The sequence below is a fragment of the Nyctereutes procyonoides genome, unplaced genomic scaffold (assembly GCF_905146905.1).
Source record: "Nyctereutes procyonoides isolate TBG_1078 unplaced genomic scaffold, NYPRO_anot_genome, whole genome shotgun sequence".
Lineage (NCBI taxonomy): Eukaryota > Metazoa > Chordata > Mammalia > Carnivora > Canidae > Nyctereutes > Nyctereutes procyonoides.
In genome coordinates, this window is record NW_026575133.1 from 9,442,494 (window position 1) to 9,462,594 (window position 20,101).

The window sequence follows — 20,101 nt, forward strand, 5'->3', positions numbered from 1 at the left end:
CTTGCCTTTCTACCTTGTAGATGACCCAGGGCCATGGAGTGTGTGTATACGGTTGGGAGGGCGGGGGGTTGGTGGGGTTTGACTATAGGTGAGTAGGTTCCCAAGACAGTCAGAGGCTGTCTGCTTATCTGGTCTCACCCCCTGCCCTGGCTCCTGCTGAGCCAACTGCCTGGTGAGGAGGCCTGGGGGGCCTTTGAGAAACACTGTCACCCTCCATACATTCACATCTGTGACAGATAGCTACTGCTCTGGGATAGAGCATAACAAATGATCCATGGGAATAGCATGGTGACCTTTTCAGAGGGTTTTCTTGGGTCCCAGCCAGAGGCAGAGATGCAAATTGATGTGTCTTCTTAGGCTGCATCTTCATTGACTGAGTCATCTTCCTCCTGTGGTAAAGAGTTGGGCTTGGGGGCTAACTGTAAATCATCTCCTCTCCCAGGAGTCACTGCTCAGGATTCTTCCAGAAAGGGCTGCCTGATTCCTGACTCTTCCTCCCCTCTGATTCTGAGAGCCTCAGTTTCCCTGTCACCTTAACTCAAAATTCCAGGCTCTAGGACTTGGCTCCCACTCTTTCTTCCACTGTGATGAGTCCCTTATGCTGCACGTATTTTTCCAAGTTTGATTCTACAGCCTGCACTTCCGTGGACTGGCCCAGGGTATTAAGCCCACATAGATTGACTGGACTAACTGAAGGGCAGGAATGCTGATCCCTGTACTTAGAATGTGGCAGGCCCTCTAAAGACGCTCAGTAGATCCATTGAGAGAACAAAAACAAAGGAAGGGAGGAATACAGGCAGGTGCCGTTAGGCCCTTCAGGATTCTGGTAGTTTCTTGTGGGTGATAGACACTATCTTCAAGCTACAGTCTCAGAAATCAGAGGCCTGCATTCACATCTCAGCCTTTCTGCTAACTTGGGCACATAAGTTCACTTCTCTAAACTTCACTTTCTTCAACACAGGGAGATACCAGTTGTTGGGAGGTTGAAATGTGATTATGGGCATAATATTCTTTTTTTGTTTTTTTTTTTTAAAAGATTTTTATTTATTTGAGAGAAAGAGAAAGCAAGCATGAGTGGGGAAGGGGCAGAGGGAAATGCAGACTCCCTGCTGAACAGGGAACCTGACACAGGGCTTAATCCCAGGACCCCGGGATCATGACCTGAGCCAAAGGCAGACACTTAAGCAACTGAACCATCCAGACACCCCTGGACATAATATCCTTGTTAGTCACAGCGAGTGTTCAAGAAATCCTTGCTGGCTCTAGTGCACATATCAGGAAGGCAGGACATCACCTTATATGACTACTATTGATTTGGTGTTTAATTGGCCCTCAATAAATCCGTCTTGAGCGCTTATTGGATAAGGACCCCAACATACAAAGAAAGCAAGAAAGGACTCAGCAAAGGGGTTTGACATATTTATAATAAAACATGATATTGTTTCATTTTCACAGAATTGTGCTAGCTCAGAGGCTTAACAGCAGACATTATGGAAGCAGAAAGAGAAATAGAGAACCATGAGGTCAGGGCCATTGTTACGTCAGTGTTCTCTGTTGTCTCGGGACATGATGTTCCTAAACTCTGGTGCTTGTACTTGAGAGGCGAGTCACTCCAGCACAACGCTGCTTTTAGAGATTATGATAAATCCTGGTGAGAGAGGAACACTCAGAGCCAGGCTCTGCTGCAGGAAGTTAAAAATGCCAAACGCCAAAATGCCAAATGGCTTTGCCATTCTGTACCCCCAGGGGGTGGGTGGGGGTGCTGGTATCAAATTAATAGAAGGATAAACTCCAATCTCAGCCTCCTTAGCTTGGAGCAGCCTCTGCTTCTGCCTGCAGGCTGCTGCCACTGTTCAGATGCCTTTGTCTTGAACTGTTGTGCATATTGTGGAGCAGAGATGTCTCATCACTTCCCTGAAAAGAAATAGCCATGCTAACGAGCAGGATTGGCATGGACGGGGGAGGGAGGGTGCGTGGGGTCATAGCAGTGCTTTGTCATCTAGAGGCACTGTTAGGCTGGAGAGCTTTGTGTAGGTGTTCTGGGTGCAGCTGGGAGTGCTCAGAGTGGTATTGAGTGTAGGGGTAGAGGTGACTAGACCCCATGCAGGTGGAAGTTGCTAGGGAAAAGGAGGGTGTCCTCCAGGCCCCGTTCTGGCCCTGCTATCTGAAAGTTGAGGGTCTGAGCAGCAAACAGTGGAGGAGAGAGCCCTAGAGCCAGAGTGGGGGCAAGTCAGGCTACAATCAGCCAGCAGTAAACAGGCTGATTAATCAGGGATGGATTCAATTTCCCTACAGGAACTGCTGTGGATTGTCATGGCTGTCTACAAAAGAATAATAACAACCCTTGAACTTGCAGAGTGCTTTATGCTTCTGAAAATGCTCCGGAGTTCATGAGTTTTTCTGATGCTCCCCAGAACCCTGAGAGGTGGGGAAGGGAGGGCTGGCACCCCTCTCCCCTGGGCAGAGATGCAGAGGGGCTGAAGGGCCTGTACCAGGCCTCCAGCTAGATGCAAAAGCGCTGGACCTGTTGCCTACCCTAGGTTATGAACTTGTTTGTTCATTCATTCACTTATTCACCAACTCTTTGAGCACATTTGTGTGTGTGTGTGTGTGTGTGTGTGTGTGTAGTCAGGCATTGAGTTCGGTTTAAGATATAAGGAGATCTGGAGGCTTGCCTTCAAATAATCCCAGGAGCTTATGTGTTTAAATAAAGCGGTTTTGCAGTGTTTCCCCTACAGTTTCTCTTGGGAAGCACCAGGTTTGGTAATTGGATGTAGTGTCCAAAGGTTGCCCTTTAAAAAAAAATTTCCTCAATCCCTATTTTGTGGTAGGGGAGGAAGATGGGAGCCCCAGGCTGAGGAGCCTTGCAAACCTAACCTCATTGATATGGGGCTGCTCTTTGTTCAGCGTCCCCCTGAAACCAAACAACTGAGGCTGTGATATTTCCCAGCGATGTCTTTAGATGCATGTCTGACTCCAGACAAATTATAAGCTTCTTAAGGGTCCCGGTGTCCTCCTTGTCTTGCCAGTCTGCCCTCACTCTCTCACCTCAATAGGAAGCACTCAGCATATAATAATTGGATTGAATTGATGGAGATATTACTATTTTTAAGTTGTCTGTGTGCCTACATGCATGTATATGTGTTGTGAGTATGTATGTGTTAGGTTGCTTTAATCTAAAATGTGAAAAAATTGTCTACTTTTGTGTTTTCTTTTCAGGGATGCACGAAACATCTCTTACCTAGAAATAAGTCTCATTTCCTACTGAAGTGTGCAATGGCAAATTTTGTAATGAGAAATGTACTTCTTTATTATAAGGATGAACATCTATAGTCCTGTACACTTTAGTATGAATTAGTCAGTAGTCTTTTCTTCTAGCTGTAGGAGAAATGGTAGTAGTGAGAGGCAGTCTGGAGCTTCTGGAGATGAAGAGGAGATAAATGAGGACCAAGGCAGAGAAGGTAGCGAGCGAGAGCCCAGGCACCAAATACAAACTGCTGCTTTTATAATCTAGCTGAGAGCTCACCTTGGCCCAGTCATCCCAAGTAGATTGAAAGAGCTTTGGGGTCAGGGCTTGTGTTTCTCCCTCAGAAGTATTTACTAAGCAGTCAGATCACAGACAAAGCCGTGCCGTGCCCAGGACCTCAGGAAAGGTGGATTTGCAGCATAATGGATCTCACAGGCGTGATGGTCCTGGCGACCATCACTGTGAGAATGAATCACGAGGGGTCCGCTTGAGGGCAGAGAGGCTCACCTCTGATATCCTCATCCATAGCCTGCATCGGTAATGCTCAGGACCACTTGACAGGAGAGACTTTCTTTGCGAGTTTTTGGCGGAGCTGGCCAGACCCGGGTTTGACCCCACCTCAGGCACATCGTACCTTTGTGACCTTGACTGAGTGATTTAACCTCTCTGGCCACCAGAGATAAAAACAACAGTGACCTTGTGTATGTGATGGGAGTATAGATGATGTGACGTGTATGCAGGGCTGGTTACTAACTTAGTATTAATAGGCTTGGCAAGTGAGGTTTCTTTTCCTTAAAAAAAAAAAAAAGTCTTTTTTATAGTTTCTAAAAGAATGCATACTTTTGGGTGTTCGGTTTAGAAATTCTTTCTCTGGAAGGGGTGGAGTATACATTCAAGAGTCAGTGAAGAACATGAGGATAGAGAAGGGCCCCCGGAGGGGGCTGTCTCCCTGCCGCTCCGCTTTCAAGCGGTTCTCCTGCCTGGTGAATGTCTGCGGGCAGGGGGCCGGGCTGCTCCTCCTTGGAAGCTGTGCCACTGCATTGTTCTTGGCACTTATGTCAGCCATTCAGGGCTCTCAAAAATTGGCTCAGGAAATAGTTTGAAAGTTATTACTTGGGATTCAGGAAACTCCAGGTGGCTTTTGAGAGCTCCCCCCAAATGCAGCCAGAGCTGCATCCTCAGCTGTTCACTTTCGGGACTTTCATTATTTTTCATGTTTGTTTCTGGCTGGAGCCAGAGCTGGGGTATTCATGAGCTCTCACCGTCTGGTTTTTTACCAATCCCTTTGTTTCTTTGGGAGAGAAAGAAGCTTGCTCCCCAATCCCCTCTGCCCCATGGTAGGGTTCAAGGAAACTGGCCCTTGTAATTGTAAATTACCTATGAAAAAGACAAAGCCCTTGGCTCCCTTCCTGGCTGAAGCTTCAAGATCAGCAGTGATAGCAGAAATTAATGAAAGCTGCTGCTGAGCCGCTGGCCCGACGGAGGCTTCAGAGATGAAAAGGCAGCCGTGGAAGCCGGCTTGGGGGATGAGCATTCCGATAAGGATTTCTGTTTGGGATACGGTTATTACATATGCCACGGGCTCCAGCCAGGCTTCAGCTTTCTTGGAACAGGTTCCGATTTGCTCTCTAACAACCAGTTTTCTTTTCTTTCAAAATGTGACCTTTCCCCGGGCAGCTGACCACCACCTCCCCCAGAAAAAATTGCAGCCCTCCGAACACAATACGGGAGTAGCTCAAGGTGAAGTCCGCCGTCTGCATCTCTCTTTTCTTCTTCTTTCTCTTCCTTTTGATACCAGAATGAGGCTTGGTTGAACTCACTGTCCTTTCATCTTGGCACATCCCCTCGGGCCGGTGTTAAACAGCTGTCATCCTGGGGCTGCCCAGGATCCCGCTTATGAAATAAACCATCCAGCCTTCTTAATTGTCCTCCTGCGACGGGACTAAATTTGTCATCCTAATTTTTGAATGCTTGAGTTCCTGGGCCTCAGGCCTCTGGGTGTCATCACTGAACACAGCCCATCATTTGTTCTCAGCCAGACCCTCTTGTGAATTGACTGGATGGAGTGCAGAAGCCTAGTGGTTGGGGTCTGACTTCAAACAAGGGAGAAGAAGGCCGTGGAAGGGGTGTGAGCTCATTAAAAAAAGTGATTTTTTTCGTCTTGTGTGAGGGATGCTTTCTTCTTACCATTCCATTATCTTCCCAAGAGAAATAAACACTTGGGTGGAAAGGACCCCCTGGGGGAACATGTGTGCACATGTTATATTCTCAGGGTATGTGACATGGCACACGTACACGTGTGTTTTGTTGCATGGGAGGGCTGTGTTTTAGGGAGCACAGTCACACTTCATTATTCTGCCAATTTAGAAATATATTTTAGGGGTGTCTGACTGTATCTGTCGGGTAAGCATCTAACACTTGATTTTGGCTCAGGTCGTGATCTCAGAGTTGTGAGAACGAGCCTTGCATTGGGCTCTGCATTGGGCATGGAGCCTGCTTAAAACTTTCTCTCTCCGTCTCCCTCTGTGCCCCCACCCCCACACACACCTTGTTAAAAAAATATATATTTTATATATATATATTATATATATATAAAATATATATATATATATATATATATATATATATTTAAAGAGACATTGATGAATTTAACAGTCATGGTTTTGGATATTATCGTTGGCATCCCCAAAGAACTATGTGTAGTGTGAGCCCTGACAGTTTTTTGCTTTTGTTTTTTGCAATATGAATGCCTCACTTAAGTTTTGATCACGGGGCATCCATTTAAAGAGGCATCTGCTTCAAAGACAGGTATGTCAAATAACCACGTTGCCAGCCACTGAGGCTGCTTGGTTTTAGAGATTGTGGTTGATTTCTGTAACTGACCATTTGGGCCACTTGCATTTTTCTTCATGCTGTTGATGTTTTGAATTCACCAATAAAGGGTGAGCCCCCAAAACCCCAGGCCCCCACCTTCAACCCCAATGAAAGCAGCACCCCTGGCCAGTGTGCACTCTCTCTCTCTCTCTCTCTCTACCTGTGACCTTACCCCATGGCCCCAGATGAGTTGTGTAATTTACAGGTCTTTTAAGTAATAAATTTTTATTTTTTTCTAAGTTTCCTGATGGTTGTGGCTGAAGAACATCTTGCAATCTATAAGAACCAGAAGGGTCGGTCCCACCACAGCATTCCTAATTGATGGGCTGAGACCTGTTCAAAACACTGTGGCATTATATCCATTTTTAATGACTTCAATAATTGTGCATATTATTCAACTAAATAGTTGTTATCTTCTCTGGAGAATGAGCCCTTCCAAAGTCTATTTCCCTTGCACCCTTTGCAAGTGAACCTCTTCTTTTCTTTTCAAAATGTTTCCGTGTCTGAGTCCTCCTTTGGCTTTTTCAATTGGAAATTTGATTCAATTATTTGTCATCTATCTTACTTGGTGTTCAGACTTTTAATGTGATGACTTTTTCTTTGTTCACAACTCACCCACTCATCATGACATTTTACACCGATCCAACTCAGGCACTTGCCTGAAACAGGTTCTCGATTCCTTTTGAAGCAGCAATTCACAGACATAGCCTTTTATAAACACTGGGTAATATCAGAAGGGCTTGGGAATATTTGAACTGGGCGTTTTTTCCCTCTTGCTCTTTCTTTCTGGACAGAAGCATATCTTCTTGAGGGGCCTCTGGCCAAATTGCAATATTTGCTTCCCCACGACAGATTTTCATGGGTTTCATCTTTCTCTCTTGGGATTTCGAAGCAGAAGAGGAGCTATAAAGACTCTGAGGCAGACACATTTGTGAGTGCCTGTAAAGGGACACTATCAGAGGCATTGAAAAATGAAATGGCTTTTAGGTTCAGGAAAATGCTCACTCTGTGTGAGTTTTGATTCACATGGACAACAGGGCACAGTTCAGATCTGACAGCAACTTCACATCTTCCCCCGAGACTCACAAGCCACAGTCTGAAGATCCAGAGGGAGTTCCATGATGGGTATGCAGATGCCCTACAAGCACCCACAGCCTGTTCAGCCGACTCTCTGGCTTCTACCTTTAAGAAGTGGCTGCTGAAAGTGAAGAAGCAAGTGGAACCCAAGGCTCCTGCTATCGAACCATGCTGGGTGTCTTGGGGTTCTCTGGTGGAGGTGGACTCTGCTGGGCATTCACACATCTGACCCTCTGAAAGTTATTAGGAGAAAAGAAGAAGCTATTGGTCATGCCTGGATCCAGGCTTCTATTCCTAGAGGAGGTGAGCAGCCAGCCGCGCATACTCAGTACAGGCATAGTTGTAGTTACCGGCTGCCGCAGGGTCAGGTTGACCTGGATCCTCTGTATCTGAGCGATGTCAGAGCATGAGGGACAACCGAAAAGACCATGTGGGTTCTCTCTCCGAATGCCCGAGACAGGTAAAGCAGAGGCTGTGTTTGCAGAACAGCCAGCAGGGGTTTTCAGAATAGTTCAGGCAAATGGATTCAATCTCTTTTGCATTATGCAGCCACGGTCGCATGGAAGTTCACCACCCCGGGGTGAACCTGTGATGAGGCTGACCAAATTGCCCAGCTCAAGGTTTGCCTGAAATTTTTTTTCTCCTATGAGGACTGAAAGCACTCTGGGCAGATGAAAAGGCTTTTTATCAGTGTCCATTACCAAAAAGGCAAGGCACCTTAGACATACCCAGGGTCTGTACTTCATAGAGAAGAGCTCTCGGAGTTGTTCCCGAAACAGGGACAGGGCAGCGCTCTCTGGAGTCACAGCCATAGGTGCTTTTCAACGACGTCTCTCCTCAGGCATTGATGCCGAAGGCACCCAGTGCATCTAGAGGGATCTGGAGTCACTGATGTCCTTTTATTGGGACAGGTGCGATCACACCTTCCTCCTCAATCCTGCCACACCTATTTCTCTCCTTTGATTGCATTTCCACTAAAAGCCAATCAGAATAAAACGTGGAGTTTACATACCTCTGTAGGATTCCAGGATTCCTGGATGGTAATTTATAGGTTCTGTGTTTATTCAACTATCAAACAACATTCCACCTGAAACCTTTGTACAGGATGTAAGGAGACGCAGTGTGTATAATGGTGAAGAGGAAAAACTGTGGAGCACAAAATGGTAGTTAGTATTACTTTTGACAAGATGGAAAGTATTCCCTTTGTGTATAGAATTTTCCTCCCTCCCTCCCTCCCTCCCTCCCTCCCTCCCTCCCTCCATGGGCAGCAAAGCAAAGTTTATTGAGGGATAGTACAAAGCTCCAGAAGAGGGAGGGGGACCTAAGAGGGTTGCCCTAGCATTTCTTTGTTAGCATGATTAGAAAAGATAAAAAGGCACATATTTAAAATTTTGCAAGATATTCTAACGAAGACACACTATTTTCATTATCTAAAACTGAAATAATCAACATTAATTATAGCAAAATATCTGCCTGTACCAAATAGTCCTAAAAATCTGTGGGACCTTCTTTCCTCACTCATATATCATTAAAGTTCTTTAATTCTTAAGTTTGTGTCTCTTGATACAATCAAGGTTTAGTAAGTCCAGGTAATTCCCTAGATCAGACAGTGATCAAAATATATCAAGTACCAACCCTCTGCTTTGACTCACCTCCTCACTCTTCTTCGATGCCACCTGCTCCAGGAAGTATTATCTGATCTTCTGATCTCTCAGGTTAAGCGGCCTCTTGTTTATGTTCATGTAGCCTTGACCTGGTTTTTTACAGCATTTTCCTCTTTTTACTGCTTCGTCTGTCTTCTAGGTAACTTTCATAATGGTATGGACCCCTGTTTCCTTGTCAGGAGTGGATGCCTGTATCAGGGTCACACAGGTGCATTGCCTCCTGGAAGATCAGTGGATTAATATGCATCATATAGAGCATTTATAAAGGAAGGATACCTACTGTTTTTTATTTCATTGTTTCTTTATATCTCAAGGCAAGGAAAATGGTTTGTATGGAGAAATGACATAAAAGGGGCAAGATTCCGTGATCTGAACTTTCTTCTAGGATCTTGCCAACTGCTTGGCTTCATTAAGGCAGGGCAAAGTGTATATTTCCATCCACACAATAATATTAACTTCTCATCTTGACAGTCTTGGTTTCAGAGTAAGTTAAAGCCTTTCCTTTTTTTTTTTTTCAAACTATTAGAAGGCAGTACCAATATTCACTATCTAGCCATCAGAGTAGCACACTTGCCCCCCAGAGTCCTGGTGACCATACCCATCTTGTTATGTATCCAGACTTTTGTTTTTTATTTATTTTTTAACTAAGCATCCACCATGTGCTAATAACATGTTGGAGATGCAAAAATCTATGTTCAAGTGGTCTTCCTACTCAAGGGTCTCATGGTCCCCTGTTAGGCTTAACAGAAGCTCCAGAGAGGCTCTATTAAGCTCCAGGGAGGTTAAGCCTACCACTGGAATGGTGTAATAGAAGGCAAGGTGGGAGGGGTGCTGTGTTAGGCACTCACCCTGTGCTAGAGGTCTTCACACATCTGACAGATGGATCATTGTGGGGTTGAGAGATGTTAGGAGCTGCGTGCCCCAGATCTGTGCCCAGTTATAGAAATTTTCTCCATAAGTCGGTGTTCCTGAGAGTGGGCTCTCAGGGCAGCCTGTGGACTAAGATCTTTCTCCTGGGGAGCAGATGAGTTTGTTTTGAGCCATCCACATGCTCTCCTAAGCCGGTCTGGGTGCATGAGTATGATTCTGTGAGATAAAGGGCTGGGGCCAGAAAATACAGGACATCTGCCTGGCCTGTACAGATGTGGACATGGAAACTTGAAAGAGAGGCTCAGAATGGGAAAATGAAAAGTGCCCTTTCTTCAGGCATATGCATAAAGGGCTAGGACTCCAAGAAAAGGATTTCAAAGTGAGCTTCCTTAAACCTTCATTCACCAATAATGATGTTGATGAATGACGTTACTGCTGCTGCTAATTATGCTAATAATAGACACTGTTAGTTCCCATAATGGTGCTTTCGATTTCACCCAGTTCATCACGTCAACTGCCCCTCACAATGCCATGATGTGGATCTTCTCATTTCTGTATTGCCAAGTGGAGAAACCAACTCTTCAAAGCTTGATGGGCCTGTGCACCGTGTCTGGCTGTCACTCCAGAGCTCTCCCTGGCCCTATCATCACTTTGCTCTTTATACACAATCTTCTGAAGCAGTTACTTAAAACACACACACACACACACACACACACACACAAAATCCCCCCAAAACTGAAAAATGAATAGACCATCAGAGGTATCTTTTTCTTTCCCCCTCCTCCTCCACCCTGGACACACTGGGCCTGCTTGAGTGATATTTATGCAGTGCTTTCTTTTGAGAATCCCAGCTTGTAATAGTAATTTTTCTATGGCAATAATGATGATTATGAAGTATAGTGATACTATTTTTTATAAAAACACAAAACATGTGCCGAGAATAGTGCAGTGTTTGCTTTTTCTTATACAATTCTCTCAAAAGTCCCGTGAAGAACATGTTATTATCTCAGCTGTTCCAGGTGTAGGAGCTGAAGTTTAGAGAATTGGAGGGGCTTGCCTAAAACAGCATCACTAGTAAGGAGCAGAGCCATCGTTTGAAACCAGATCTGATTCCAAAGCCCATGCTTTGGCTTCCAAACCTTATTTTCTCTCTCATGAATCTTTCCTAATGCTGGGTTTGCAGAATCTGGACTCCGCCTGCAGCCCCAGAATGCATCATGAATGCTGTGAAGTGAAGGACAAGCAGAATCTTCTCCCTGCAATTTCTCTCCTGCCTTTTGCCTCTCTGCAGGCTGCTGGTTTGGTGTTGTGTGCCTGGGACCCATTTTAAGGCTGTGCTGCCCAAGACGTGAGTGGCGTATTAAAACTGGAGACTCATTGTTCGCTTCACGGGCGTTAATCAATGGCAAATTAGAATGGAATTGATATATGCATATGACATGCACATTAATTCCAAATGTGTTTATCGTAATTAATGCTATTAGAATGAATACCAAAGGAATCAGGGAATGATTAGCTACACTTAGTATTTGTTACGGTTTGTTTAAAAAAGTTAAACATAAAATTAGTTGAGGTTTGAGGAGTGATGTTTCATTTTCATGGTGAACATGGCTGTGAGCCTTGGGTTTTGCGAGATGGGAGGTTTCAGGGAGGCTCCCCATGCAAGATTTTACCGAAAACTGAGTTAATGAGGCTATCATCCTCAGTTAATGCTGTGGTTTTCCTTTTGAATCATTTGTATCTCACAGCTACTCCCTGTTGTCATACCTATATTAAAAAACCTACCATCTCAGAAAGTTGTAAATGGAGGAGATAGAAAAGTAGCCTATAAAACATCACAAAGGATCAGTGTATGCTTTTAAAAGACATATGCTATGTTGGCTGGGTGGGCTATTCATATTTGTTGACATCTACGGTGTTCTCACCCCTTCATTTGTGTGATCCCCATCTCATCTTCAGAATGACTCTGAGGCAGATATTTAAAGGAGAAGACTAAGGCTCAGAGAAGTTGACTTGATCTAGGTTACATGACTTCTGGATGGAGAAACAGGGATTCAAGGTCTGTGTGAGTTCAAGTCCATGGTTGCTCCACTAAGAATGGCGTACTTCCTCCCAGGTGGCGGCCTTTCTCTGTCTGTACCCCTTGTCAGGTGGGCTACGTCCCTGATGCACAGGGCTGGTCATAAAGAAGACAGTAGGAAAGAGAATGGTTGGTTTAGGACAAACCCAACTCTGTCAGTGGAGCAGCTGCTCAAAGTGTTTATCCTACTGTGACTTTTATTTTCAAAGGATGGGCTTTTGAAGAAGAAATAGGTCATATGGAGGAATCTGTTTAACAAACATTTGTTGAGCACCTACATATGCTGGGAATTCGTCCCAGACCGAGTGAGACAGATGAACAGCATGGTCACACACGCAAATAGCTTATATTATAGGGGAGTAAATAGAGACATAGATCCTTGCAAAGTGCTGTGGCAGGTCTGTGATAGATACATGAGGTTCCAGGAGAATCCATGAGGAGTGCTAACCTAACCTGTAGATTGTAGAGAGGCAAGAAATACTTCCCATATGTGGTGTGTAGGTTGAGCCTTGAAGACGATCACATACCTTCTTGGAATAAAATGCTGTGCTACAACTCTGAATGTATCCTGTAAGCCTGGATTCATGGTCTACAAGAGGGGCAATTCTAGGACTGTTCTCAGCACCTAACATAGTGCCTGACAGTAGGAGGCTTCAGTAAGGGTCTGTTGAATGAATAAGTGAACACAGAAATTGCAAAACAGTTCCCCCAGGACAGTTTTCTCTCTTCACTTTTCCATTACTGCACTGAATATACCAGCATCTGGAGGAACACAGCTTACTATACATTAAGACCCATTTTTTAAAAAAAGATTTTATTTATTTATTCTCGAGACACACACACACACAGGGAGAGAGAGAGAGAGAGAGAGAGAGAGAGAGAGGCAGAGACACAGGCAGAGGGAGAAGCAGGCTCTATGCAGGGAGCCCAATGTGGGACTCGATCCTGGGACTCCAGGATCACACCCTGGGCTAAACCACTGAACCACCCAGGGATCCCAAGAGCCATGGGTTTGAATCTGCTGCCTGCAAGCCATGAGACCTTGGGAAAATAGCTCACCTCTTAGTCCCTGAGTTTCCTCATCTTTAAATGGTTGATAGTAGCTCCATACCACATGGTTATTGTGAAGATTAAATGAGCTAGTGTGTGAAAAAGCCCATTAGAGCAGTAGCTAGCACATAGAGAGCCAACATTGGCTCTTCAGTTTGCCATGATATCATGATTCATCTCAGACAAATCTCTCTTTTGGCAAGTTCTGGCTTTTCTCTGATATCATGTGGTCTGATTCCAAATTCTGTAATCTCATGGAGTTTGATGACACTTTTGATGACATGATTCCATAATTTATTTTCTAAATAACTTTACCGAGCCCGTTGAATCTGGTTTTACAAATAGTAAACGATGAAATCTTGTTTTGGTTGTTTGTATCAGCCAGAGCATGTATAGACATGGGGAGGGCTGGGCTGTCGAAACCAGTGAACCAGTGTTCTTTTCTTCATTTTTCTCAGTGTATTAGTTCAGGTTTTTTTTTAAATATTTACTTATTTATTTGAGAGAGAGAGAGAGAGCATGAGTGCAGTGGAGGGAGGGGCAGAGGGCGAGGGAGAGAAAGTCTTAAGCAGATTTCCACAGAGTGCTGAGCCTGATGTGGGGCTTGATCTCAAGACCCTGAGATCATGACCTGAGCTGAAACTAAGAGTTGGAGACTTAATGGACTGCACCACCCAGGTGTGCCCCCCTTCCTTTTTTTTTTTTTCTGAGTTAAAGGCCAGCAGAAAACCAGCTGGATTCACTTAAGCAAGAAAAGGAAATTTGTTGGAAAGATACTGTATTACCATATCCTTTCAGGGAATAATCAGACCCCACAAAAGGGTGGCGACCAGGGAAATTCCACAGCCTCAGGGGCAGGAGTTTGTAGACTTTTCTTACAGGTCTCTACCAATAATGTAACTAGATTTTTAACAGATCCCCAGGGGAAAGAATCCATTCCCCCCCCCCCCCCCCAGCTTTGGCCAGGTGTCTACCATTAAACCATCTGCTGTGGCCAGGAGGGCCCAGAGTCATGAAGCAAAAAAAGGAGTGGAGCCCACCACTTTACGTGGGCCAGGCAGTAGCCAGAGGAAGGGCGACAGTGTATTTATTGCAGTTAATTTCCATGTAGACTGGAGAATTGTGAATTTACTTCTTGTTTTCCAGTTCTGGGGAGATCACTACTCAATCAGGTGTGGTTACTGAGCACCTACCATGTACCTCACTCTGCAAGGAATGGTGCTTGTTTGAGTGTGTGCACATGCATGCATGAGCAAGCACATGGTGGTCACAAAGTAGCCTACATTGGGGACCTTGTCCTTATGGCTTTATCATAAAACCAGGCCCAAGCCCAGATGGCTTTATCAATTTGGACATCATTGTGACCAGTTGTTTTTCTGGTTGTTTTTCCTTAAGCTATTTATATCTACCCCATACTTCATGCTCCTTACAAATTGGGACATTTTTGGTCCAAGTGCTTAATATTAAGGTTAGATTTCAAATAAGAGTGTAAAAAATACAGTAGAGCTCAATGAGTGCCTGTTGTATGTCAATAACTGTACAATTTAATTCTTTCTCTTCTCATAGGATTCTTTCAGCCCCTAAATAGCAGGCACTAGGATTATGCATGTCTCACAAATGAGGAGGACGAGGCCTCAGAGTAGGTCACCATCTCAAGATAATGTACCTAGTGTGAGTTGCATGAAAGCATTTGAACAAATGTCAAATTTGCAAAACACAAAGCCAGCACTCCTCACTACTGTACTCTTCTAGCTTTTACTTTTTGTAGGATTTAGTCAATTATCTTGCTTTTCACTTTTGATATTTTCCATTTTTTTCTTGCATTTCCACATGGAAAGGTTTTCATATTTTTAAAACCATAATCTCATTGGTGTTTCTAGAGCCTGCACTAATTATAGGTCCCTTGCAAAATAATGGAATTAAATATCATTCTTTGAAAATCAACACATGAAAAAAATTATTAAATTTATTTTGCCTCAGTCAGCATCAGATATAATTTTATTTTGTCAGCATCAGATATAATTTTATTTTGTCTTAATCTACATCAGACATGATTTTTAAGCAGTGTGTTTGAAAATATGTTAAAAGGCAAGGTGTGTGTAATATAAACTAGTAGGTGGCATTGACCTAAAAGAATAGTTTGGAAGGGAAAAATTTAGAATATTTTGTGTTTTTCAAAAGAAAGAAAGAAAGAAAGAAAGAAAGAAAGAAAGAAAGAAAGAAAGAAAGAAAGAAAAAGAAAGAGAGAAAGAAACCCAAGGACAAAAATGAGATTTCTGTAACTTTTTGAAACAAGGATATTGGAGAAGACCCGTTATTTGTTTATTTATTTAGTTTTTAAAAGATTTTATTTATTTATTTATTTATTTATTTATTTATTTATTTGAGAGACAGAGACAGACAGACAGCACTAGCTTGGGGAAGGGGCAGAGGGAGAGGGAGAAGCCGACTCCCTATTGATCAGGGAACCTGACACGGGTGGATCCCAGGACCCTGAGATCATGACCTGAGCCAAAGGCAAACGTTTAACCAACTGAGCCACTCAGGTGCCCAGGGGGAAGGTCCTTTAGAATGATGGATTACAGAGAGGAAGCAGAACACTTCAGTTCTCCCTTCAGTTTTGTCTTCTGTGTCAAGGAAGATGATCTCTGGGCTGAACAGCATACAATGAACATGTGTAGATGATCATGAATACATAAGAAAAGCCACAGAGTGTGTGAAGAGACTTACAGAAGGGGTGTTTGGGTGGCTTAGTCAGTTGAACATCTGACTCTTGATTTTGGCTCAGGTCATGATCTCAGGGTTGTTGGATAAAGCCTTGCATCGGTTCTGTACTGGTCATGGACCTTGCTTGGGATTTTCTCTCTCTCCTCCCTCTGCACCCCAAAGCCATCCCCCTTCACACTCTTTCTCTCTCTCTCAAAAAAAGAGAGAGACTTACAGAATACCATACTGATCTAAATAAATTCAAGTTCTCTGTCATGGAAGAGATTTGTGCCAAGGCTCTGAAAGACATGACATAGGAGATCACTGTTAAAGACTCTAAGGAATCTCAAGAATGAGATAGATGTCAGATGATGGGTGTTGTGGCCTTGAAGCAGTGGCCTTAATGAGGAGGTGGTGATGATCACTGGGATGTTGTGAGGATTTTATGCAAGGAATTCATGCTAGCATAAATCTTGCCTTTTTTGTAATGGTCATTGCTGTATTAGGTGAGAAAAAAAATAACACAAGCAAAACAATCTCAGCAACATATCTAAACAATGTCCTTGTGAAATTGTGATCAATATGGACATGTACTTATATGTAAGGGAAACTAGATGGATGAGTAACTGGTCACAAATTATTCTCAAAGAATACTGACCCACGTTTGAAAGTTAATCTGGAGATAATCTCCTAGTAGCCTGCTGTAAGGTGCTGTCCTTGGCTCCATCCTCCTGTCTACTTAAGAGATGCCAGCTTGTTTCTCTTGGTTTAGGGGAGATATTTTCCAATTCATCCAGTGTGCAAATAATACAAAGACAGGAGGGACAGTGAATACTAAGACAGAAACAGGATATAAAATGATATTTATAGACCAGAGATCTGGGCCAAGTCTAACAGAACAAAATGTAGCAGGGATAAATGTAAAGTTCTACAAATCCCAAAATTAAACTGCACAAAATCGGATGAGCTCCCTCCTGTTTCAGAGAATTAGTATCATGAGTGAAATATTATTAAATGGCTGCGGAAGCAGTAAGCACAAGGATACCAATGAGTCAACTCTGATAATAAGCCAAAAAAGATCACTAAACATAACCTATGTTGATACATGCATGGTGTAGAATGAGAGCGGGGATGAATTCTTTGTACTCTGCATTTTTTAGTTTGGAATATTGTGTTTGTAATATTTTAGCCTGGACTAATTTTTCCATTTCGGTAAATACTTGGTAGGTTATGGACCCATTGGAAGACATGTAGGAGAAAGAGTCTGATGATGAGAAGACTTCAAGCCATGTCCTATAGGGGATGTTTGAGGAAATGGGGACTTACTAACATGAAAAGAAAAAGAGAAGGCAGAGAAGAGACATGATAGCAGCCTGTGGATCAGGAAAAGTATGTCAGTATAAGAAATATTAGTACTGCTTAATATAGTCTCAAATTGCAGAACTGGTGTTCATCCATGGCACCTATAGGGAGACAGATTGGGGTTCAAAATAAGGCATCAATTCCTAATAGGAATGCCTGATCATGAGTTTTTTTAAGAAGAGATATTGATGATTCTATTATGGGAACTTAATCCTCAGCTGGAACACCAAGTAGGGTGAATTTCAACAGACATTTCTGTAGATTGCTGGTATATCTTGCAATGGGAGCTTTTGAGTGATATGGGTTCTCACTCTTCTGCAAAAGGTAAGCTAGCCTGCAATCAGGGAGACTAGTTAGGAGGATCTTGCTGTTGTTGAGGTGAAATGAAGCTTAGCAACCGCTTGGACATAAAGGTTAAGTAGATGCAGAAGAGTCTAAGATATATCCATTGTTCCACAGCCCTTGTATAGCACAGTGAGTGAATACAATGTGGCTGTAGCTTGCTGTGTGATCTGGGCCAAGTCATTAAATGGCCAAGGTCTTTAGCTTCTTCATCTGTGAAATGAGAGGCTAGAATCAGGATTCCTTTCATTCATGACATTCTGGGATGAAAACAAGCTATAAGAATCACATTTTTGGAAAAGTGCATTAATGGCTGTGTGGCTGCCTAGTTATTTAATATGACATGAAGAAGGAAATGGAGGTGACTCCTACCCAGATATATTTTCTCCTATTTTCCTTCGTTGACTTTATATAGCAACTGGAATTTCACCATTTAGGTTTTATTCAATTGAGTTGAGAAGACCACATCTCTCTTAAAAGCTGAAGAAATGCTAATGGAAGGACCACATATTAAACCATGGTCAGTAGTTTAATTCTAGCAGGAATTAGGTTTTTGGTTCATTTTCTCTAAAAGCTTCAGTTAAACATGGATTTCTAACAAATTTTTGGTGTTAAGGAATTATGGAGGACAGGGTTTGGGTATCAGAGTTGAGTGTGGTACTACAATTGACAGATGTAGGGTAATGAGGAGTCACCTTTGCGGGTAAAAGTAGGAGTTCAAGGGCACACTTAAATCATTTTAGTTTTGCTGTGGGTTGGTCAGCTCTCTGGCTGGTCACAGATTCATTTAGCTCCTTCCATCCTGTTGAGAACAAGCTCTTGAGGATGTTAGGTGTTTTCCATTGTGATTATTGTTCTGTCTTCCCAGTGATTGAAATATCACCTCCTCTCACCAGCACTTGAGTCTGTGACATGGAAATAATTACTCTCATCTGACTATTTCCTGTTAAAAATCAAAGATCAGGGGCACCTGGGTGGCTCAGCCAATTAAATGTCCAACTTGGGCTGAGGTCATGATCTCAGGGTCCTGAGATCGAGCCCCATGTTGGGCTCACTGCTCAGTGGAGAGTCTGCTTCCCTCTCTGCCCTTCCCTCTGCTCATGCTCACTCACTCTAAGTCTCAAATAAAGAAAAAAAAATCTTTAAAAAAATTCAAAGATCAAAGAGTGGATGAGGCAGTATATAAAATGAAGTTACTTTTGGATTTCAGATGGTTACTGTGGACTTAAAACAGAAAAGTTGAAATATTTTTCCATTATCCTGAATGCCTATAGACAGTTGTTTGTTTTTGTCTCTTTAACAACCTTGGAAAGAGTTAGCTGGTGGAATTCAGTGAGAGATTTAAGGAAAAAAAAAACGTTCATGGAAACTAGGACTTTGGCTTCAAAAATAGTTTATTAAACTCTTTCTAACAATTAACTACTCAAATAGGAGTATGTCTACTCTATTGAATGACCTTCTTTTAATTAAATGCTGTACCTGGCTAGGTATCTTTTAAGAACCTGGCATTGACTTTAGACAACCATGGGGAATCTATCCAAATAAGGTTTGCATGGGTCTCCCCCACAGAAAAAGGTTTAGGGCACCTTCTAGTATTTTAAATTAAGAGTGAGGAATCCATTTGATGGATGGAACCAGGGCCACCTTCACTGTTTGAGAAAGGTTAAATGATATTTACTAGCAAATTTCCTTGCCAAGAAATATAGGAGGAAAAAGTGATCTACAGTCATGTAGAGTGATGGGCCAGGTCATGTCAGGAAGAGAACTTGTGCACTGCGGTCCTGCATCAGCTTCCATTAAGCTAGCTTCTGAAGGATGCACTGACTATAAAATATGTGTACAAACAAGAACAGAAAGAATGTATTTTCTGAAAGCAACACTTAACTTTAATCCAAAGCCCATTTCCTATTACTATATGAATGATTAACTATGGTAATAGAAATATAAGAAGGATCCTAATGTGTGACTTTGTTGATGGTTTTTCCCTCTGTTTCCTATAAATGTGGTTTAAAAAGGTACTTTCATTATTCTAGGGTCGAGTTTTTGAAGGGCTTCCTTGTCAATGATCTTATTTTATAGCATGGCATTGTCCTTGGGCTTTATGTTGTGGTACCATGTTATGACTGGTACCATGTTATGACTGTGGTACCAGCATCATCATGATATTCTTCAGATCAGTGACCTAAAAGTTCAGGGCTGACCTGGAACTAGGGAATTTTGTGCTACCATTATGGTGACCATATTTTCAGAAACCCCAAGTATTCTTTTTCCTAATTATTTATGTATGTGGAATGACTACATCATATTTACATCCTGAAATAGAACTTTAATTTGATAGACCTAATATGATTTAGTGAAATGTGGACTGGGCCAGACCGTCTGGGAAGGAGGAGTTCAAAAGTTGCATTTGTGGGCAGTTTGTTTACTAAAATTGCACCAAGGGCCTGGCTTTGCACTAGTAATTTTGTGTTCTATGCTTTAATTCCTACAACAGCTCTTTGAGGAAGCTATTCTTACCCAGAAGTGAGGTAACCTGCCCCAGTTTGCAGTAAATAATGGAGCTGGGGTTTTCACCAAGGCCTGCCTCACTTAAGAGCACATGCAGTTTATATGACACAGTGCTTCCATGTTGTTTACCTGTCTGTCACATGGGCTGGCTACATCAGAATCATCTGGGGCCCATGTTAAAAATCAGACTGTCAGACCTCTCCCAAGACCTACTAATTCATAATCTCTCCAGATGTTGTTGGCCAGCTCTGCAGGTGGAATTTGGGTATGTGGCCAGATTTGGGTCATGGGCTCTTCTGCCTTAATGCTTGCCTTAGATTG

The 20,101-nt window shown here is 43.0% G+C and overlaps 1 protein-coding gene across 1 annotated transcript in view; it reads left to right on the forward strand.

Moving 5' to 3' along the window:
- The window catches only part of SORCS3 (sortilin related VPS10 domain containing receptor 3), a 584,039-nt gene that overhangs the window by 72,749 nt on the left and 491,189 nt on the right, over nucleotides 1-20,101 (forward strand). The gene's annotated exons all lie outside the window — the stretch shown is intronic.